The sequence below is a fragment of the Xenopus tropicalis genome, chromosome 5 (assembly GCF_000004195.4).
Source record: "Xenopus tropicalis strain Nigerian chromosome 5, UCB_Xtro_10.0, whole genome shotgun sequence".
Classification (NCBI taxonomy): domain Eukaryota; kingdom Metazoa; phylum Chordata; class Amphibia; order Anura; family Pipidae; genus Xenopus; species Xenopus tropicalis.
In genome coordinates this window covers 121,447,858-121,472,543 of record NC_030681.2, presented here as the reverse complement: position 1 = coordinate 121,472,543, position 24,686 = coordinate 121,447,858, and the positions used below count along the sequence as shown (strand labels likewise).

Below are 24,686 nucleotides of genomic sequence, written 5' to 3'. Positions count from 1 at the left end.
GGCCATGCAGATGCATGTAGATTAGATATATGTTCATTGCCTGTTTCTTATTGCTGATACTCTACAGTTCAAATATACAAACTCACTGCCTTTGGATTTTGACTTTGTTGTCAGTAAGCTAGGAATCGGGATCTCTTACAACATACTTTGTGCTAAGTATGTAAATATTCTTATATACATCGACATTATATAATTCAGTGTTAGTATTGGCTTTTCCAATCTGCTCGTGTAAAGGCAACACCAACTGGGATAAACAGATCTGATTATCTTGGTTCTTGGAGTTTCAAATCTATTATTAATGTATATACTTAATACATTGCTCAACACCAGTCCTCAGATTAGTAAAAGTTATAAAAGTATGGAACCTGTTATTAAGAATGCTCAGGACCTGGGGTTATCCGGATAAGGGGTCTTTTCTTAATTTGGATCTCTATACCTTAAGTCTGCTAAAAAAATGTAAACATTACATAAACCAAACAGAGATTATTTTGCTTCCAGGCAGGATTAAATATACCTTAGTTGGGGTCAAGTACAAGGTACTGTTTTAATTGTACAATGAAAAAGGAAACAAGTTTAAAAAAATGTAATTACTTGATTAAAATGGAGTCTATGGGAGATGATCTTCCCATAGTTCAGAGCTGGAAAGCAGGTTTCCGGATAACGGATCAAATACCTGTACTATTAACTATCAGTGTAATATGTTTAGCTACTTTTACTTCTTAATTTCCAGTGACAGTCCATTTTGCTTCTCCTTGTTAGGAAATACTGGTCCAAGAAAAAGTCCCAGATTCATACAACTGATCTGCTGCATAGTGAAATATCAGTGTGCTGCCATATAATATTATTGTGATAGTAATGTGTGGGGCCTACCATACATGATATGCTTAGCACAAAAAGAAAAGCATATAATTTCTAATTTCTTCTTTCTTCTTATTTCTTCAAATATCATATTCTAATAAATAAATGTACCAGTCTTGAATATCTTGGCAACAGTCACTATGAAATTTGGAACTGGATGCTATCTCATATTAACTAGTAGTGTAATGTGAATGTAAAGTGCATTTTACATGACTGATTTCATTTAGAAGTCTTTGTAACTTCCCAATTGTCGCTCTTAACCACCTTGTAACACATATTATTTATTTTAGGGATGTATTCCATTCATATTCTTTTCAGATTTTGGAATTCAGTGCCTCCCTAATTTGTTTGTACCTGTTTGAGTTTTTGCCTATTTAAAGTAACTAATTAAACATTTATTTTCCTATTTTAAAGACTAGTGTTGGCTAGCAAAAGCCAGATAGTAAAAGTGTTGACTAGTAAAAGCCAGATATTCATTGGTTACTATAATTTATTTTGCTTTTGGACCTTGTTCAGTGAGGAACCCTCAAATCAGCCTACCCTTTAGGCCTGCTTTTATGCAACCAATGAAACATAATTTGTATTAAAAAAAAATCCTATATTGAGCAATAGTGATATGCTAGACTGGGGCCATGGATCAGCAGATATAACCATGCATGAAGCTGTCTGGTCTGCAATAATGCCATCACTGAGATTGCCTGAAAGCATAAATGCATAATAGCCAATAGAATGCCAGAAAACTGCTTTATATGCAATCTATTAACCATCTACCCAGTTTACAATGCTAGCCACTGTTTAGTGAGGCATACTGGGGTGGGATGTCTAGGTTTCCCCAGTGGTAGGTTAGTGCTGCTTTGGGAACATTTGCAGCATTTGCAGTGGCAACATGCTCTTGTGTCTGACCACAATTACCTTTATTTTTGGCATTTTTCTGGCGAGTAAATACCAAATGATTATTTATTCACTGACTTGGGCCTTTATATATTTTTTCTGTGCCATCTTGTTAAGTATATAAATTGACTGAGCAGCTGTGAATCAGACAAGAATATGAATATATGACTGTGGAATTCAAGATTTTAATATATAAAAAAATAAACATTAAGGTTCTGATTTATTAACCATGTGCATTTTTGTGCCAATGTGAGGCAATCATGAATGTGTTTCATTTATGAACATGCATTGGTATCCATTGAAGATTAGTTGCAATAATAGCCGATTTATTGCAACTGTGAAACTAATCTGTCCCTTATTGCCCCAATCCAGTGATAATTCAAATTGTCCAAATTGGGAAGTGACTGGTATCACTTCTGTGTATTTTATTATTTAATTTCCTTTTACTTATATTTTGCCATAACATTCTTTAGTAGCTACTAAAAGCTAATGGATTTCCTAATGCGATAGTAACCTTAGAGGATAAATAGTTGATGAGAAACACAGATACTAGAGACAAGAGAAAGAGGTAGAGTAGAGAGAGAGATAGAGTCAGAGGGCAGAAGAAAGAAGCACAAGGAGGTGGGTGAAAGAGACAGACTAAGATGACAGAGTAGAATGAGTAATCTATAGAGAAGGGCAAATATAATGAGGTATCTAAAGAGAAGGGCAAATAAAACACAAGAGAAACTGAGTTGGGTAGGTACAAGAGAGGGTGAGATAAAGAGGAAAAAAATGCAGACAATAAGAAACTGTCAAACAGAGAATAATATTAAAATGTGCTTAAACCTACCCAGTTTTCATTTAATTCCAGCTTTCAGTAATAAATGGGTAGGGGAGGAGGGAAAGGGGAGTTATATTAAAGAAGGAAAATAGCAGGAGTTTGATTAAGAGAAAGAAGCAGAGACTTGTATATGAATATATATATATATGTCTTTTTACCCACATTAATAGTATAAAAGCACCTATTTAAAAATATTAATATTAATGTATTACACACACACAGGAACCAAAATAGTTGGAAAGTTAGTAACCACATCAGATGATGCTGCACTGCCTGTAGACTGAGAAGTATTAGAAAAGGATAAATGCGTAAGGTGTCTGAGCCAGTGCTTCCTCCTCCTAAACAACTGCCATGGGGGTTTCTATGGTTACAGCAAGGCATAATATGGCCCAAAGAAAGTAGTGATCTGGCCAGAGGGATCTTAGGTTTCCATTTGCTTTCCACTCTCTGGAAAAGGTAGTAACAAATGAATATGAAACATACAGCAGAGCATGTATACATAAAATAACATCCATTTTTTATGTGCCCATTTATTGAAGTTCCTTAAAATGCAATAGTTGTCAAAAAAGTAATTTTTATTCTGTTTAAAATGAACAGCTATGTTGCTGAGCTATAATGTCCAGCATGTCTAAGGCCATTGCTGTTTTATTAGTAGTGGGGTGTTCACCTTATGTAGAGGGTTGATTATTCATGATATGTAGATATAACTGGCTATTGATACACCAGCCAAGGCATGGTAAAAAAGGCCACAATTAATTTCAGAGAGTAATATGATTGCTTAGGTGCTGCACTGAGGTGAGGTCCATCAGAATAACAGAAAGTGGACAATGGACAGCATACTTCTCTAGGCATGCTTCTTTATACCACTATGTACTTGGTGTCTCTGATTTTAAAGCTAGCCCCTTTTTCTTTACAGAATTTTTCACTCAGCTTCACGTTCGATTTTACCAGTTGTACAATGGTGTTAAAAGCCATTGTAAATTCTAACAATTATTTTTTTGCTAGCTTAATAAATAGTCCCCTTGGATTTCAGAAATATGGCACTTTTACTGTTGCTTTTTAAAGTAAATGCTGCTACAGAGAAAGTAATATGGCCTTGCCCACTGTGCTGTATGGATTCCATTAAAAACTAACATGATATTATGTATGCTGGACAAACACACATTGATATTTTATATACCATATGTTTTATATTAGTGATAAATTAATGATAATATATAATGATGCAAGTAAGTGTAGGGAACCCTTAAGTAGACTGGATGCCTTAAAAATACTTTGGAAGGCAATATCCAGTTGGACAGTTATTTATTAAGTAACTTATGAGTAGTGGTTCTGGGAACACCAGTCGCACTATGAATGACATCACTTCCTTTTCCTAGTAATACTCATTGTAATTAAGAAGGGATTGATACTGATTCATTATATATCACACCGCTGTTACTAAAAGCACATGAGTTAGAGATTGCTTTCCTTTGTGCTTTTCTTTTCCTAGATGAAAAATTGGAATTGGGAACCTTTTGTTAATTGTGTATCTACAGCAGTAATTACAAATGGACAAATGGACAGACAATTAATTGAAAAAAGGAACCAATGTCAAGTGAAAACTTAAAAGCTTAAATATTTAGGCTGGCATTTGCTAGGTACTCACAGTCCGTCATCCTAGGCTGGACCACTTGTATGCAAAACAAATATGATGACTCCAAATTAATATAGTCACATTTTAAAATCCCGATTCATCTTTTTTGACACATTTTATTTTTGATGAATGTTTACTGATTTTTGCTTAAGTAAGTAAGAGAACCCAGGATCAATTAAACTCATGTGCCATACAAGTGCAGCTTCGGTGGCAGCTTTCTTTTGATGGGGGGCTTAAAGTAGAACTAAAGACTGAAACTTAGGTGATGGCCAATCTGTAAGTCACTACAGGTTAACACAGGTGCTAACCTGAACTTTTGGTGTGGTGCACATTTTTCTTAAAAAATAAGCTTGCCCAAGTACAAGGGGTTGCCAATCTGTCACCTTAGAGTGACCCAGTTGCTAACCTGAAAATCTGGCACAGTACTCTTCCTTTTTAAAATAAGCTATCTGGGTATTCATTTTTAGAGGTATGAAGGTGCCATCTTAAGTTGGTAGCTAAATGCTTTTTCCATTGGCAGACCCAACAGCCAAAAGAGGAAGCAAAATGGTGCCACACCTATAAAGAATAGTAACCAGACTGGAACATTAAAAAAGAGGTTAAAGTTAACTGCTGGGATCACTGGAGAGAGCCTCAAAAATTATTACCACCCAAAATGTTGGTCTTTAGTTCTCCTTTAAGTAGCTCAAGGTAACTTCTCTCCCTACAACAAACAATAAGTTCTCCAGTGTTTAGTTCTGACAATTTTAAACCCCCCATATGTAATAATTTTGCCCAGGTGCAGTAACACAAAGCAACCAATAAGATGTTTGCTTTTAAACAGGTGACCAGTAAATGCTACCTGCTGATTGGTTACTATGAATTACTACACCTGGGCACTTTGTGCCTTCTATTACAAGTGTCTAATGAATTTTAAAAAAAGTATAGATTGTAAATTGAAATTTTTACAGTGAAAATGACCAGGCAGCAGAATCAACCATATATGAGTTCTTCTTTTCTGATGACCTTTTTTGCCACTCTTCACATTTTTTTGCATTTTTTGCAGAATGTTTTTTTTTAGCCAAATGATTCAATTGCATCAAAATTGTGAAGGGACCACACGCTATAAAATCCTCTCATTTAGCGAGGTCGCCAAACGAGCAGCTCTTTCAACGGGTATACCCACCTAAGGTGGGTGATGTTGGAGTAATCTGATCAAATTACAATGACTGGAATAGGACCTGTCGGAGTGAGGACTGCATAAAATGCATCCCAATCCAACGGGAAAATCAAACCTACGTGATTGTAATCTGGCCAATTTTAAGCCAGATATCTTTTCTGTGGGAGTGACTTATATTATCAACCACCTGTCACCTAACCACCCCTTCCCTCCGTGCTAACTTGCAGCAGATGACAAAGGATGGGAAGCTGGTAGAACCATACAGCACACCTCCTGGGTGGTTATGCCATGGTTTATCGATGTCTGAGATATTATCAGTTTTACAACAGACTCATAAACAGATTTATTTACGAAAGTGTTGCTGACAACATGTACTAATAGTTATATTTAATGAATGTATCAGGTAAAAATTAATTATCCATTTTATTGTGTAACTACAAATAAAGATAATTTTAGTCAACTGCAGTAACTACCAAAATAAAACTAATGCTGACATAAAGATTCAGTCTTACATGAGAAGAATAATGTACTGATTTCTTCTGAGGCTGTGATTTACATTCATGAGATAAAGTTCTTGCATTAAAGTGAAGCTGGTCCAAAGTGTCTTAATGAGTCACCACTGACTATTGCATCCCTTCAGTTAATGTTTTTGATGGACTGCAAAATTATGGCTGCTGTCATTGGTTATAATAGTGGACATGTGGCTTATTTGTCATAGATCTGTATTTTATTGGGTTTTGCCAGATTTCCATACTAATTCTGTCTTTGCTCAGCATACATTCTTTTTTTTCTTCTATGGAAGCTTGGGAGGATTAAGATAAAATCTGGTGTATTTTCATTTGTTTAAAATTTGAATTAGCAGTGTTTTGCTTTAGCTTCAAAAGCTTCCCAGTTACTTATCAGTGTAGCATAATTATAATGGCCTAGCTATTCTAGTTCAGTTCCTCGGGCAACAATTCTTTTCCAGGGTCATACACACAATTGAACTCTGACCTCTGGGCACGATATGTGTGTATATTATGACAAATCATCAAATCTAACCAAGGGCATCAGTTTGAGCAAAGGACCAATGGAATCTTCCTGTGCAGCCAAACCATTGTTGGATTTACTACTCTCATTTCCCTCAATCGACAATCAGAAAGCTTTATGTTATTTCTTCATGTAATAGTCAATTGCAAAATTCAGCACAAAATATATTACAGGTATTGGAACTATTATCCAGAATGCCCAGGAACTAGGGTTTTCTGGATAAGGGGTCTTTTTGTAATTTCGATTTCCATAATTAAAGTCTAATACTTAAAGTTTAATAAAAAAATGTAAGCATTAAATAAACTCAATAGAAATATTTTGGCTTCAATAAGTATTAATCATATCTTAGTTTGGGATCAAGTACAAGGTACTGTTTTATTATTACAGAGACAAAGGAAACCTGAATTACTTGATTCAAATATAGAAAGGTGGCCCTCCTGCAATTCGAAGCTTCTGGATAAGGGGTTTCCGTATAACGGATTTCAAACCTGTATTTATGTGAATAGCAATAACAACAATATTAATTTTAGATACATATTTTGTACAGAACAATATATTTTATTGTCCCTTTTATGCCATACAAATACATAAAATGTAATTAATATTTTTTTGTTGATATGGATTTTTCACAATAATTAGTTCTCATTTTAAGTTTTTTCTTTGTGCCTAGCCCAACACACAGTCTATACAATAAACTAATTAAGAAATGGTGCACTAATTGCAAAGTCTGGAAAAATACTAATTCAATTATGCAGAGCAGCTGTTGATTATTAATGAAAATTCAATTCTTTCATGAATAGGGGGGGAAAAAAAGACTTTTTATTATGCTTTTCACTTCTAACTGCAAGGACAAAAATATCATGAGTTTTAATGGTATAAAGAGTCATTATCAGACTGTATCAGTTTCCACAGAATTTAGCTAATTTGACAAAATATAAAGAGCTGTTATGTGCAAAAGTCCTTTCTCTCTTGACTTTGTTCTTTTGATTTTTTAGAGATCAAAGGGAAAAAAAGAGTAAAGAAAAATTGGCAGGCTAAGATATACATTGTTCTAGTGACAAGACGACTGTCCAAAAGAGAATACTTTCTCTATCGGAAGTGGCTGCATAGCAAGGCAAGAAACTCACTTTTCAATCCTCCCTAGACATTGTCTTAGAGGTTTATCCATACAGTATGTCGCCATGGTAACGCAACCTGCTGCTGCTACAAAGTTTAAACACTGAAAGGCAGCTGAAGTGACTGGCATTAGGAGCAGCAGAATAAACAATATTTTGATTCATTGGAGAAAAAGGTTACAAAAAAAAAACGAAAAAAAAAAAAAAACAGAGCATGAATGCTGGCATTGTCCATGCTTTTCTGAATCTGATTTACCATATCATAACCCCTAGGAAGAAGAAAACATCAATATCCCTAAGGAATGGAGATGTTTCTATGGAAAACCTAGGAATTTTAGTCCATAACAGATCTGGTGTAAAAATCAAAGAGATCAAAGGCAGTGCTCCCAGGAGTATAGATGCGTTTCTGAATTAAAAATGGACTATGTAGACTACAAAGTACTGCTCTCTTTATTCAGTCCTCTGTTCAATTTAAAGGGAGGCGCTGTCTCAGCATCATATCTAAAATAGACAGGCAGCACTGAACACGTCTGCAACTGGTGATAAAATGGAAATCCACAATCAGTTTTGCTTTCTAAAAGCATGCAATGCAAACTTATTTTAAGGAGTTTAATGTGAGTCATCCTCTGACAAATCTATGCTAAATGCTCAAAATGCACTTGGCAGTGTTATATTTTTAATTGGAGCTTAGACTGTTGTATAGCATTTATATATAATGAAATAATCTGCTCATTCATAAAACACAAAAATAAAACACATTTTAGCTGTGTCTAACAAGCATTAAAAAACAGTAAGGATATTTTCCACAGCCTTATATTTACAAATGGGACTTAATGTCTAAGATAAAAAATAGGAAAAATGTAATGCTATGCATACGGTAATTCCATTGCAGTGCTTCAGTTAGGACACATGGGGCAGCTGGATTGATGGAAGCTCCCTGAGGGAAAGTTGTGGCAATTCAGCATCAGAAGAGTTGCTTATTCCAGCTCAATGTTATCGATGGGAAGAGCCAGTATAATGCTCCACATGAGAAGCTATGGTGAGTTGTGCTTTAAGCCCCTTTCAAGGTACCTACCTCAAAATGCTCTTTGTATTTTCATGTACTTGTGCTTGGCGCTGCTCACTTCCTGGCTTCTGTTCCAAATCGAGTAGTGCTGTGCCTCTGGAGGTAGGGGAACCCTGGAGCTGCTGCCACCACCTGACCAGGAGGTACCTCCAGGGATCACTTTACTCCCAGCATCAATAGACACAGCACAATTGTGCCTAAAGAACAGGACACAGGTGTCATTGACATGACAAACACCAGAAATGATGCCAGTCAGACTTCTGCACTATTGCTTTTGATTTGCAATGAAATGCACAAGCAAGAAGTCGCATTGATTTTGGCGAAGTTTTTTTCCAAGTTTTATAGATGATTAAAAGCCAGTAACCTTAGCACTTTACGTTCCATAGATCATACTAAGGATGGCACTTAGTGTCACCACTGTAGATTTTACATTACGGGTGACTATAAATGTTAATCAATGTAGTACTAATTCCTCTCTAAAAAACCTGAAGCACACAAAGGTTTCAGCCTTTGTTACCTTACATAAAATGAACATTGATGTTAATAAAATGATATGGTAAGAAAGGAAATAATAATGTAGACTAAAGTTAAAAAAAAGCCACACAGTTGTTGAAAGTGAGTCAGTTTGGGCTAGACCCTGATCAGTAAGTGAGATGTTGTAATAAAATCATTGAGAGAAGATTTGACCAGGGTTAATATTTTCCCAGCAAGAAACACGAAAGATGACAGGGGCTCATGAAGGATTAAAAAAAGAATTTCAGCAGATTGATTCAAAATGGCAATTTCTTTGGCTAAACCTTTACATTCTTCCTGGAACATTCATGCTACTGGTGTTAATCATTGAATAAACACCAGATCTCTCCCGGTGAAGGATCCATCTTTAGGGCTCTGGCACACGGGGAGATTAGTCGCCCGCGACAAAACTCCCTGTTCGCGGGCGACTAATCTCCCCGAGTTGCCTTCCCCTGCCATCCCACCGGCGACAATGTAAGTTGCCAGTGGGATGGCACACGCGGCGGCGCGATTTAGCGCAAATCGCCTCGCGAGTCTTTTTCGGCAATTTCGTGAAATCGCGCCGCCGCGTCTGCCATCCCACCGGCGACTTACATGTTCGGGAAGACAACTCGGGGAGATTAGTCGCCCGCGAACAGGGAGTTTTGTCGCGGGCGACTAATCTCCCCATGTGCCAGAGCCCTTAGGTATCCTATCTATACATCTAATATCCATCTACATATCTATCTATCTACTATCTGTCTGTCTATCTATCTATAATATCCATCAACATATCTATCCATCTACTATCTGTCTATCTATCTATCATCTATCCATCCATCTATTATTGGTCTATCTATCTAACTGTCATACACTTTCTAAAGCAGTGTGTACTATTAAAGGGCTGACTTTAATTGCCATATTTTACTGTATTGGGTGTAAATTACATTTTTTATTGGGTTTAAATTAAATGTTTTATATGCACATTAGCCACAGCATTGGGTGATCCAGTTTTCTGATCAGGTGATATCTGAGGGGAAAAAAGCATTATGTGTCTATTATATGTCCTGAGCAAAATGTTCAACCTACTTCCAACAACAGCTACATTACAATACCAGCATCATTAGAATGAAATATGTTGCAGTATGTGGTTTAATGCTGGTTGAACAGCTGTTCTATAGTCACTTCATAAGATTTTAGAGTGGCAACAGGGTAGGAATGGATTTTAGGTGCTAAACAAGACATGCCATCCCTCTCAAAATGTTTCTACTTCCACTCCCAATTCCCACTCCATCCAGTACATTGTCTACACAGATACAATAAAATTTACAATTATCTATCTACCATCTATCTATCTATTTGTCTGTCTTTCTACACTTTTAAAAAAGACAGCTCACTATTTAAATGGTGTCTTACCAGCATCCTGCGTTTTACAACTTCTTATATACACTCACAATTTATTAAGCTTAATTAGTCAAAAGCCAAGCCTATTCAGTGGAGCAGCCATTATCCAAACACAGTACTATTAAAGTCTGATTGTATAGAAAAAACAAAGAATATTAGCAAAGTCAATTAAGTTGTTTGGAAACACATGCAGATGAGCACTTGGTGCGTACCACTTTAATGAAAGCCAATTAAAATGGTTTGATAAGCCTGTGTATTAGAAACAAGTCTAACACAGGGGTCAGAAACAACACTAAGTAAACACTGCTGACAGAAGAGTGAATCTTTTGTTGCGGGTCCCCAGCTGTCCAACCTCCCATTATCCTAGTGAGACTGGCTGCATGTTCCCTGCTGCCCCCTCACCAACTCAATGCACAAAAACAGACAGGGATGTTCTGCATGCATGGGCAGCATTGCAACTGCACTCCTCTTTTACGAGTTCTTTTTTTAAGGAAACAAGAATCTCCAGACATTATTTTGTGGGTAACAAAGCCTGGCTGTAAAACACAAGGGAGAGAAAGAAAACCCAGAGAGAGAAAGAAAAAAGTCAGTGACAAAAGCATAGGAAGCAGAAAACAGAAATAAAAGTGAATGCAAGAATTATCCTGTTTAACACTGGTTCTTTTTGTTCCAGGTTTTCTTTGTGTAGGATTGTAAGTATCATGGTGTGGAACAAGTGCAGTTTAACACATACTTCAACCAGGAGAATGCTGGACATTGATGGCTTATTTAAGCCACTAAGCATGGGAACTTTTTGCCCGTACACACTATTCCGACTCTTGATTTTTGCAATCATTATTAACATGTAGAGAAGTCTTGACTTCAACACAACAAGAGCAATAAAACTTGTTTTGATTCTGCAGGAGCTTTTCTATGTTAAGGATTATGTAATATGGGTCTATGTGAACTGAGAGCAGCCATAAAAATATTCAAAACAAATGAGTGATAAATTCAAGAGTCCTCAAATAGTTAAGTAGTTAAAGAATTAAGGAGTGAATTTAAAAAATAAATCAAAATGTAAAACTATGTTAGCAAAACTAAAAACCAAAAATTAACTTAGAAACAAACGAAATCCCTGGAATAATAATTAAAGGAAATCTAATACAGGTATAGGACCCTTTATCCAGAATGCTGGATAAGTGTATTCCGGATAAGGGGTCTTTCCGTAATTTGGATCTCCATTTTGGATCTCCATATATAAGTCTACTAAAAAAATCAATAAAACATTAATTAAACCCAATAAAATTGTTTTGCATCCAATAAGGATTAATTATATCTTAGCTGGGATCAAATACAATGTTTTGTTTTATTACTACAGAGAGAAAGGAAATCAATTTTAAAAATCTGAATTATTTGATTAAAATGCAGTCTATGGGAGACAGGCTTTCCATAATTTGTCTCTTTCTGGATAATGGGTTTCCGGATAACTGATCCAATACTGTATATTATTTTTTTTAAAAGTTAGTTTGAAGACATTTTTAAACCTCTGATTCTGCTTTAGTATTCACTTTATTATTCAATTTAGATAAAAGCTTACCTCAAGCCTCATAAAGACTTCATTACACATTCACTGCCTCTTGCTATCAAATAGCTGCTGATCTGTCATCTAATGTCAATAATTATAATGCAAATTGAATGAATTTAAAATAATATTTTGTTCAGAAATATGATAAATCTCTTTTCCCCTTGAAATGTGACAGTTATACGTAAAACAAGATTGTCACGGTTCATTTGAAACAATAAGGTACACAAATCAGATAACAAAGGTATTCCAAACAACTCTAAAATTGACTCGGAAATTGATAAACATAAAAGGTTAAACTTGCCTGAGATAACATATAACATATATCATATATATTTTGTTGTCACAGGAATCTATAGTTAGAAAATTGTGCATTAAGGGGCAGATTTATCAAAAATCAAGGTGGCTTTTTTTTCTAGATTTGTAAAAACATGGACGTAAAAAAGCGTGCAAGTATTTTCTGAAACCTCAAATAGTCAGGATTTATTAAAGATAAAAAGGCTACAATTCAACAGAAAAAACCTCTGCAAGTAAAAGATGGCGAGGTTGTACAGAAGTCTAAGGGAATATTTTTGCAACTTTATTAATTTATTTTACCACTTTATTGGGAAAAAAGTAGCAGAAATAAAAAGAAAACCCCCAAAACTTATTATAAATCAAATTGATCGTTACCATTATGGCCAATGGATGAACAAGCAACAGAGCATGGAAGATGTTTTAACCTTATTGAAATTAATGGAAAAATATGATTCTCATTAGCATGCAACTTAATGCAACTATGATGCAAACTCGACTATTTGATTGGTGTTTTTTCAAAGCTAACATTTTAGAAAAAAAGCAAAAAATTGCCCACATTTTTTTCTGTGATCGCTTTTTAGTTTTATAAACTTGACTTTTGATAATTCTGCCCCTAAGTATCTACATTGCATGATCATTCCCAAGTCACAGCACATATATTAAGGGGCACATTTACTTACCCACAAACGGGCCGAATGCGTCCGATTGCGTTTTTTTCGTAATGATCGGTATTTGGTGATTTTTCGGAACTTTTTCGTTGCCATTCCGAATGTTGCGCAAAATTTGGCGATTTTTTCGTAGCGTTACTACTTGCGCGAAAAGTCGCGACTTTTTCGTAGCCTTCGCGCCGAGTACGAAAGATTCGGATTCATTCAAGCTTCAGTATGGTGACTTTTCTTGGGCCAGGTTGGAGCTGCAGGGTGCCATTGAGTCCTATGGGAGGCTTCCAAAATCATGCTAAGTCTGAAAGTTTCACCCGCCGCTTACGAGCGCTCAATACGAAAAAGTCACTACAAGATATGAGCGCATTGTACTGGCTACGAAAAACTCGAGTTTTTTCGCGCAAATCGTATTGGTAACAAAAAAGTCGCGACAATTTCCGAAAAGTCGTAAAGGCGCCGAAAAAATCGCAAAAAAATACTAAAAAAGTCCCAAAATGTTCGTTTTCCAATCTGAATTTTTCCAATTCGGATTCGGATTCGTGGGTTAGTAAATGTGCCCCTAAGAGTAAAGCTGCCATCACCTTTATGTAATACAGCTATATATTTATATATATGGCTGATATTCATTTTTCCATAACCAAAGCATATGGAATTTAGTGTTATATTTGTTTTCCGGATAACATGAAATGCCATTTTCAAAATTCAAATGCTTAAAACAAATTTCATTTATTATTTCATGATATAAGCTTCAAAAATGAATACAAAATTAAACATTTCTATTGTTTACATTTTAGAGGGGCTTTGGACCCAATACTTGTAATACAGATCCTATATTTTATAGAGTCCTATTCAAATAAGCATTACTTCATTTTTTACAGATTTACTTATTTCTATGTAATTATTAGATTATAACTAGGCTAGTATACATTAATATTGATGGCTGTATCTAGTAGAATTAAGTCTAAACCTTTCTTGAAAACGGCTCACCACTCATCCGAGTGGCTTCTTCAGTTCAAATGAGTAATAAGGAATTTCCCGGCATTAAAACCCTTGAGGGTAGTACAGTCACTGCAATGTCATAATAACAATATATGCAAAATACAGTAGATTTCTAAATGATCAGAAATAAATTTTGCTCTGTCAAGTTCAATTTTCCTAATTACCTAACCAACTTACAATCTATTTTATAACTTCTTTTTAAAACTGCTGTAAAATGCAATTATGAAATATTAGCAGCACAGCAAGAAGTGATTTGAAATCTTAGAAAAATTCTTCCAAACATGAAACCTGTTGATCACAGACATTCAGCTGGTTGACAACCTCAGTGTTTATTTATGGATTACTTCATATGCATTTCTTCTTGACATTCACTATATTGCTTGTTCGTATATATATGTTTTCACTATTAAATATTTTTTTGCTCACAGATGTGATTAAATAAATGTGATTTTTCACCATTTATTTTGTGACAAAACTGTGACAAATCTTAAAGAAGAAATATCTAAACTGAGGTCATGTAGTCAATGGCAGATGTCCTTTTTACAATTGGAACTTCTGTCTTTGCTTCATGGTTTTAGAGTGTTTTTGTTTTTTTTACACTTGTATTGGTGCAACATAATGAAAAAGATCTTTTAATAAATAACTAGACATTTGTGGTTTTTGCGGAGGTTTCAAAAACAATGAAAATCCGAATGTTTATAAATCTGCTCCTTGTTGTACCAATAAGAGCGAAGACATGATACATATACACATTATTAGGATCTAAGCTTACACTCCTTTATTTGAATAATGTGATAATAATAAAAGTATATTTTAGTTTAATTATTTTACGGTGTGGCAATAGAAAACAAATCATATACAATACAGTTCCAAACAGGCATTAGGATATTCTAACTCATATTTAACACTTTATTTTTAGTGAACTTTAGGGTGATTTATCCAGCAACCTCCAATGTGTTCTTATTTATTTATTTAATAACTCGAATCTTAAAAACTTCTTAGTGTTAAGACTGATGGCAGACGAGGCGTAGGGCGGATATTTTCAGCAGAGAATGGTCTTGCGTTTTTATGCGTATTTCGGCTACATGTGCCTGCACCCGAGCGTATCTTATTCATTCAGATGCAGGCACATGTAGGAGGCTTTTCTGCTTGCCAAAATTATCCGTCCTATGTCTCGTAAAACAAAACGATCACAACAAAATCACATTCGACCCATTATTTTCATTAAGCCTACCAAATTTTTAATCATTCTCAAAAACTGGAGTTGTTAGTACAGGTATAGGACCCATTATCCAGAATGCTCGGGACCAAGGGTATTCTGGATAAGGGGTCTTTCCGTAATTTGGATCTCCATACCTTAAGTCTACTAAAGAATCAATAAAATATTAATTAAACCCAATGAGACTGTTCTGCCCCCAATAAGGGGTAATTATATCTTAGTTGGGATCAATTACAAGGTACTGTTTTATTACTACAGAGAAAAAAGAAATCAGTTTTAAATTTCTGTATTATTTGATTAAAATGGAGTCTATGGGAGATGGGCATTCCGTAATTCGGAGCTTTCTGGATAACGGGGATAAGGGGTCCCATACCTGTACAACTCAAATTAACTTCTGCATAAACTCTCCAGCTTTTAGATGGTGAACTTTTAGATTCCAGTTTTCAAGTTTTTTTTCTGTCCCTTAGGGGCAGATTTACTTAAACTATATAATTTCTCATGTCTGGCATTAACTAAAAGATATAATATGAAAAAGTCTGTGAGGGAAAAGTCGCAGAAAGTTTTTCAACTTGTCACATAAGAACGCCAACTTTTTCAAATTGTCGCATAAAAAACAGCATTAAAAACCTCTGAAGTTTCTAAGCAAAAGAAGAATCTTCCAGGGAATTGACATTAAATTTCCCCATGGGATCTCAGAGAGGAAAGTGTAAAATGCTGTTTGGTGGGTATATACCAACTGAGGCACTAACTTCTGCTATGAGTTTAGGTAACTGGGGTTGCGAATTCCTGTGGAAGAATGGGGCACATGGTCGACTCTAATGGGATGATACAGTCCCAGTGGAACATGTTAAATGTAGTATTTCAAATCTTCTAAAAATTTACTTATATTCAAAATAATATTTCATATTTAGAACAGGATTTTCCAGTCTTTCAATTCCTATCATCTGTTTCATTCACTAATGCATTAAAGGAATAATGTCATAGGAAAACATGTTTTTAAAAAAAAAAAAAAAACACATCAGTTAATAGAGCTTCTCCTGCTGAATCCTGCATTGAAATCTATTTTTTAAAAACTTAAACAGATTTTTTTTTTATATTTAATTTTGAAATTTCAAATGGGGTTAGCCATATTCTTCATTTCCCAGGCCATGTGACCTGTGTTCTGATAAACTTCAGTCACATTTTACTGCTGAGCTGCAAGCTGGAGTGATATCACCCCCCTCCCAGCAGCCGATCAGCAGAACAATGGGAAGGGAACAAGATAGCAGCTCCCAGTAGATATCAGAATAGCACTCAATAGTATGAAATCCAAGTCCGGCTTGGGACTCCTCCAGTTACATGGGAGTAGGAGAACCAATAGGTTACCTGAAAGCAGAGATACACACCAGCTGCCTACACACCAACATTACAGCTAAAAAAATGCATTTGTTGTTCAAGAATAACATTTTAAATGGTAAAGTGAATTATGTGCTATGTTAACAGTGTAATTTAAAAATAAAAAGTATATCATAAAAATCATGACAGTATCCCTTTAAGGAGCAATTTGGTTATACAGGTATGGGAACCGTTATCCAGAATGGTCATGACCTGGGGTTTTCTGTAATTCAGATCGCCTACCTTATATCTGCTAAAAAAAATTATTTAAAGAGTAATTAAACCCAATAGGACTGTTCTGCCCCCAATAAGGGGTAATTATATCTTAGTTGGGATCAAGTACAAGGTACTGTTTTATTATTACAGAGAAAAGAGAAATCATTTTTAAAAATGTGAATTATTTGATTAAAATGGTGTCTATGGGAGATGACATTATCCGTAATTTGGAACTTTATGGATAATGGGTTTCCTGATAAGGGGTCCGATACCTGTACAAGTTATATACAGTTATCATTTTTTATCCGCTTTATTATGCATGATTTACATAATAATTTTCTTGACTTGCAGCCTATTAAATCTTGGTGTAACTTTGTTTTACTTACCAAATCTATGTGCAAATTGTGTTTATGCTTAAATAATAGTCAAATTACATCAGCATTCTAGAGGTGTGAAGTATTGTAGTTTAAATATATGTCATTTTAAAGATTAAGTTCTTAATTTCTTCTCCATTAAATTATGTTCCAGTCCCCTGGAAACACATTAGTGCAGATTAGTGCTTGAAGAAATATTGGACTCCACCCTCTGTTAAACTGCCATTATTAAATCTGATGATTGACCATTGTGTCTGTATGCATAATATATCCTAAATCTGACAGATCTTCTATCAAGTGCTAAAATTCAGAGCTTTGATACAACTAGCATGCTCCCTTCCAGTCTATATGTCTCTAAAATGTTTTAAAATTGGAATTATACATTATATATTGTATATATTTTCCAAAAGTTATATTATTATTCTTATATCAGAGATAAAGAATTCATGAAAAGACAAACAAGCTGTACAAAGACCAGTTTGACTGACATGTACCCCACAATTTTAAAGCACCACAGCATTATGAACAAGGTCTTCTTGGCTTTTCATTTAATTCACTGTGATAGTTTTCATCCATTAACCTGATAATATATATATCTTTATTTATATAAAATTACTTGTATGTTTAATTTTAGTGGGGAAGGCAGTTTATAGTCTATATCAGGGATCCCCAACCTTTTTCACTCGTGAGCCACTCTCAGATGTAAAAAGTGTTGTTGAGCCACACAAGCATGAAAAAAAGTTTATTGTGGATGCCAAATAAGGACTGTGATTGGCTATTTGGTAGCCCCATGTGTGCCGATAGCCTGCAGGAGGCTCTACTTGCAGTAAAACTGTCTCTGTACTTCCAGAACTTGCCTTCAAGCCAGAAATGTAAAAATCGGCACCTATTTTTCATCAAAGAGTTATTGAGCAACATGTTGCTCATGACCCACTGGTTGGGAATAACTGGTCTAAGTACATATCATACCATATCAGCTTCTTGATGTATTATTAAACTTATTGTGTTAATTCGTATACAGAACAGATCAGATTTTACCTGATATGACCAAGCATCTCCCTGTTCTTCTCTGTGATTTTGACATATTCAGTTAATATGTAGGTCCCCCAAAGGTACCTTATTGGAAAAAATCTCTTTGTTTACTAATAATATTGTGTATATATTCCTTCCTTGGTAAAATCACAAACTTTATTAGCCCATGTTGGTGACTTTCCTAGCACAGTTAACTGCTACACAGGGTAATGTCACTCAGGTTCAGTGGCTTCCTGTTCACACAACAAAACATCTGAAAATTCTTTCCATCAAGATCCATTGAAGGTAACATACATGAATCACATGAGAATGTCTGCATTTGCCATCCTGTGTGACACTAGCCCAAGAGCATTTTGTTAGAGCAATGCAAAAATTACAAACACTATTGAAATAGAATAGGAGAAGGAAAGGCTCCCTTGTTTTGTGTACAACACCCCCAACCCTCCCCCACAAAAAATATTTGACAATAGAAGGTAGATGTATAGGCTCAAACTTGGGAATCTAGAAGGAGCAGTTGAATATATTTTATAGTTGAGCAAAACTTTTCATGAATATTTATATCTATACATAGAGGCTTTCTGGGTCAATTATTACCACCAAGTGCAGTTAAAGTTTGCAGCAGTCAGTTTCACAGAAATCCCATTCATTAAAGGTGCTTGTGGCAAAAAGCTCTCCTTCCGCATAGTTGCACCCTGCGCTGTTTGTTCCTTCCCACTCCCTCTTGTCTATCACCTATTGACTATTGATGCACCGGAACCCTAAAGCTACCACTGCTGCTGAAGATCTCAATAGACACAGCGCCTTTACTCCTAAAAAAGTGGACTTACATAAACATAATTTTGACAAAGCTGGAAGTGACAAAGTCGGAACACCAGTTATTCTGTAAATTGAGGGTAACTTACACAAATAGAAAGCCAAAAAATACAACCATTCACATTGTTCCTGGTGCTTTCTCTTAAGCATCAAGCCTGCATGAGATGGTTTACTAGTGCTCCAAGAGCCAGGCTTTCAATACATTCTTAACATTGCTAAGGGGTAGTTTTTTTACTTTGGAACTAAGGAATGTATAGAACAGAAAGACAAAAAGGTTTAAGGTTAGAGAGGGCAGTAGAAAGGAGTAGTACAAGTCAATTGCTGTAATAAAATAGAGTAGACATTCAGAATGTATGAAGACAATGTTTAGTCCCCTATATCATCTAATCAACATGGAGCATGTATTGGTTACCTGTTTAAAAGCAAATAATATATTGGCATCTATAGGGTACTGGGCATTTGGCATCTATAGGGTACTGGGCAAAGGTGTGCCTTTTATCATATATGGAGGTTTAGAGCCAAAGGCTTTCAAAGTTAGGAGGTATTATTTATGACAACAAGCACAATTACACTCACAAACGTTTCCCAGCAGTGAGTTGCATGTTATTGATTCATTAAATTGGTTCATTAAAGGTACTTGCATCAAAATGCACTCTTTTCACTCAGTCCTTCTATTTTGAAATCCTCTGCACCAATTCACGCAGAGGAACCCTGGAGCTGCCACCGCTCCTGGACAAGGTACCTCCAGGGTTCCCTTGGCGCCAACCAATAGATACAGCACACTTGCGCCTGAAAAATTGGCTGCAAGCGTGACTTGCACAACAAATACCGCAGTTTATGGCAGCAGGACATCAACACAATTGGAACTGATTCGGGACAAAATGTGCAAGTTGTGTTCATTTTGATGAATTTTATGCAATTGCATCAGGCTCTTCCTTGCGATCACAATGACACTAGAATTCTGGAAAAAAAACACTGCATTGTGGGTAAAAACAAGAATAACACTTCGAAACATAAAGTAAAATCATTAATACATATATTTAGTTTGGATACTGCAGCTCATTAAATTAGACATTACTTACAAGGTACTGTTTTATTACTACAGAGAAAAAGGAAATCATTTTTTAAAAATGTGAATTATTTGATTAAAATGGAGTCTATGGGAGACGGGCTTTCTGGATAAGGGGTTTCCGGATAAGGGGTCCAATACCTGTTTATGTGTGTAGCCAAAAATGTTTTAGATAAAAATTTTAGGCAAATTTAATTAATCCAGAGTTAAAACAACTATTCAATAGTTTGAAATCAATTCATATGTAAAGTATAACAAATAAAACTGACATATTATCATTTCATTGCTGATCATTCATAAAAGAGATGTTCATTTTGGTGCAAAACCTTGTTTGCGTAATTTAACACTGAACTTTGGCACCTCTGCTGGTTCAGGAAATGGAGAAGAAGCCTTAGATGATAGCTGTTTGAGGACTGGTATGCATGTGGCCTATCTGGAAATTTGTGTGTTCTTTTTTGAAGCCATTGACCTTTGATGGGTAAAAAAGAAACTTCAAAGGTGAAATGACCCCGAGGAAACGTAAATGAAACAGCTCACAGCTATCAAAATAAATAATATTACAAATATTAACATAGCAGCTATTCTGCATTTTCAGATTTAATTAACACCGCTATGTTTTATTTCTACTGTATGAATGAAAATAAATAGAACCAAATTCAGCCAGCAAAAAAGTAATTATACAGTATAGTCAACATTTTCCAAAGGTATAGACTAGTTATAGAGGCATTCATTTTTTTAAAAATATTATACTTGTGTATACAAATAACTTGTTTAGAATTTTTTTATATATTTGTATATTTTTTATATGACCTACTTATTAATCTAGAAGGTAATTGGCTGTCCTAAGGTCATACACATTACTAAACGATCCACTCCACTAACATTTAAAGCAGATATGCAGGTAGAAACAATAGAATTCTATCCCTATCTGCCAATTCAACATTAACCTACAGCCAATGTTCGGGCACATTCAAAGGTGCCCGATCGAAATTTTACACCCTGGGCGATCAACGAGATGACCGATATCTAAAGCTTTTGCTTATATTGGTCACCTTGTCAACCCATCATAAATGCGCCAAATATCATATATCGGTAGTGATAAGCAAATCTGTCCCGTTTTCCTCCACTGAAAAATTTGCAAATCAAACACCAAAATCTGTGCTGAAAATGATGCACGCGGACAATATTTTGGATGCGCATGACAATTTTTTGTTGCACGTAATATTTTTCAGCTGCAAATATATATATATATATTTTTTTTTTATGGAAATAAGGATAAAACATCTAAAATAAAAATGGTAGTGTTGCTTTCAGTATGTATGAGTGCCCATTAACTCATGATGTGCAATTTCTCTATATCTCTTATCGATGTCTGTCTCTGAAAAATCATTATATGTTGCCACTAAAGAAAAATTGTCTGATAAATATCTTTTTGAATTTTTTAGTTTTACCAGAAAAAGGTGGTGACAAACATTCAGGTGGTCCTCAGCTTGGAACATGCAGTAGAGGTGGCCTTTAGAGCCCCCCTGAGAAACACAGGAGCAGATTTAACAACAGATGCATAGTCACTAGTGAACAAATTCAAATTTGAAAAAGCTTTTCTAGCGAAAGGCGCATCAGGCAATTAGTCTGATGTGAATTTATTGTTTTGAGTACCTGGCAATCCCTACACATTATTTATTTGACACAGCCATTGCGCACATGATTTTTTTATTGTAAAGCAGTGCATTCTCTACCTCCACTTCAGGGCCTAGACAGACAAAAAGGGGAAGGGTGGGGTGTAAGCACATTGGGGTGCAATTGGGTAGCTGTAAATGAGACAGGTTTCTGTACCCCTGCGGTGTTCCAGTATTGGACTTTATTGTTTTCATAGGCGCTGATAAATAGACATGGCAATGGATAGGTGATTACTACCAATAGGTTGCCATATGTACTCACTTGTGATAACACATTAGGTAAATATCTACGCGTTGTTTTTGACAATATCTAAGTGTTATTTTTACTTCAATGTATTATAAGTGAAGTTTTCATTTAATCAGAATCTGGGCAGCTAGCAAGTGGGATGGTGCAATAATACTGAATTGCTTAGGGATCTCCCTTTCCCCCTTTATTTTTGTCACACTTAGGGGCCCATTCATTAAAGTCCGAATGAGAACAAATAGAAAAGATTCGTATTTTTTTCTAACTTTTAGAACTGTGTGTATTTTCTTCAATTTTTTTCGTTAATTTCCACGACTTTTTCGTACTTTGCGACAATTTGTGCAACAGAATCGTATTTGGTTGGATAACTCAAGTCACTTCCTGTCTAAACAGGATAAAGATAAACTTGTAGAGACAAACAGTAGGGAAGGGAGAGAGAGAGAAAAAACCTATTTGCACTAGTGTTATTTATTTAAATGTTCATGCTACAGATTATGTTTGTTTTAATACCCAATAGAGGCACTGGTTTATGAGTGGAAAAGTCAAGCTGATTAAGGAGTTCATAGTCGTTTTCTGATCTATTAATAGCAGCACCAGTGTTGGGATAATTGACACCATAGACCAAAGCTGTCCAATGTGGAGATGCTTAAAGCAGCAGCACCTATTTTGTACAAAAGAATCTGTTAAAGCCCCTAAAACATTTCTGTTATATATATTGTGTGTGGGACCTGCATCTGCTTACCAGCAGGTGACCTGGCCTGGCTGACCTTACCCTGCTCTCTCTCTCCAGCTTCTGATATGCATATATGTCCCAGGCACCTTTGCTTGTGCTTGAGGACTTTGAAGTGAGACCTGGCATCAGCTGAACCAGGAGGGGGGATCCTTCTAAATGGAAAGGGAAAACAAGAAAACAAAATGACTAAGTATATCAACAAAATAAACTGTTTGTAATTGGTATGCTGGTCTGTACACTGGGGGAAAAGCTAGTTTTTCTTCAAGGCTTGAAGTTCCACTGTTTCCATTGCATACACCCACTCTTCAATGACTATACCGTTAGGTTTGGCAAAGGAGTGCAGACTAAGATTGAAATAAAAATGAAGCCATTTGTTCTCTACTTGTCATGCAATAGACCTAGAAAGAGTAGGACCATGTTGTCAGATGTACAAGCAATAATTATTTATCTTTTTGGCTATAGAAAACTAATTCCATTGGTACAGGTACCTGAGCCACCCCTGTCACTTCTGTAGGCTAAGCTATTTTTTTTGCCCAAATCATTTTTGCCACATGATAGTTGCAGCAAGCCAACCAAGTCCTTTTCCCAATTAGCCAGAGTAGAAAATATTTTCCTAGCATTGCAAAATGAGCCAAATAACAGATCCAACATTGTGGCCAGCAGTAATAAGGAATGACTTTGTCTCAGTATTTAACAACTGAATGCACCATGGCTGAAATGTATCTTATGTAGGCATCAGTGAGTAGCTTTTTGGTTATCAGGGGTGTAATAATGTGTTTAGGCAATAGGTCCATCATTTTTCTAGGACTTTTGAGAAGATTAGATTGTGTTTTGTGAAGTGTTTTTTGTCCCCCTCCTAAAACCGATTGAATGACAAACTGGTCAAAATCACCCAGTGTTTAATTACCTTAAGCGTGTCTGTAGGCTATTCTAGGAGTAACAATGGTGATGGGCACTGGGTAATCTAAAGTCTTCTCTTATGAAAGTCATATGTCTGAACTAAGTCCTGCTGAAGTTGGACCACAGAAATTGTTTTATTTTATTCGAGGAGATGGATGGATTTTGTGAATGTTCTTCTCTTTAAATATAGGAGCACCTAGAGAGAAGCAAAAAATGTTCAGAGAGTAGGGGGAGTCACTTGCGATTGGGACAGACACTAACCTGTCTGATGAAAAAATAATTCAGGAAAGTTAATAAAAGAAAGCGATGCAGTGGGCCCCCAAACTCATTGGGTCCTGGGAAGATGCCCATTTTGCCCTGCTCAAGGGTTTTCAGTCTTTATTTTTAAGGCCCTTTTTTCAGCCCATTTATTCCCATCAGTAATTAGACACTTTCTGAATGCAGTTTCTCTATGTGTAGTAGATGTTGCAATGATTTTCAACATTGATCCCTATTAAACAATAAAGTTTCTTAACCTTATTCCCAGGGGGCTGTAGGGAAATCAGATGAAAATTACTAATATGCCCAGTAAAAATGAATTCATGGACTGATTCTCATCAGAATGCCTATTTTCTATACCTAAACAGTAAGTTTAGAATACCTGTAATACAATGTACAACCATGTTATTATTACCAGTTATTATATTAAAGGAATACTGGCATTTTTCAAAAGTGCAAACAGATTTTTTTATATTTAATTTAGAAATTTTACATGGGGCTAGTCATATTCTTCATTTCTACAAGCATGTGCTTTGAAAAACTTCTGTCTCGCTTTACTGCTGAGCTGCAAGTTGGTGTAATAGCAACCAATCAGCAGAACAATGGGAAGGTAGCAAGATAGCAGCTCCCAGTAGGTATCAGAATAGCACTCAATAGTTAGAAATCCAAGTCCGGCTTGGGACTCCTTCAGTTACATGGAGAAACAATAGGTTACCTGAAAGCAGTTACTGGCTCTTTCTGAAAGCTCAGACTCAGGCACAATGCACTGAGATTGCGCCTACTCAC

At 35.7% G+C, this 24,686-nt stretch overlaps 1 long non-coding RNA gene across 1 annotated transcript; it reads left to right on the top strand.

Annotated features, from left to right (window-relative positions):
* The first annotated feature begins 8,413 nt into the window (after positions 1-8,413).
* Positions 8,414-11,372, top strand: LOC116410942. Its single transcript, XR_004222772.1, has 2 exons — positions 8,414-8,550; positions 11,147-11,372. It is a non-coding gene; the product is annotated as an uncharacterized LOC116410942 (long non-coding RNA).
* Positions 11,373-24,686: the final 13,314 nt, after the last annotated feature.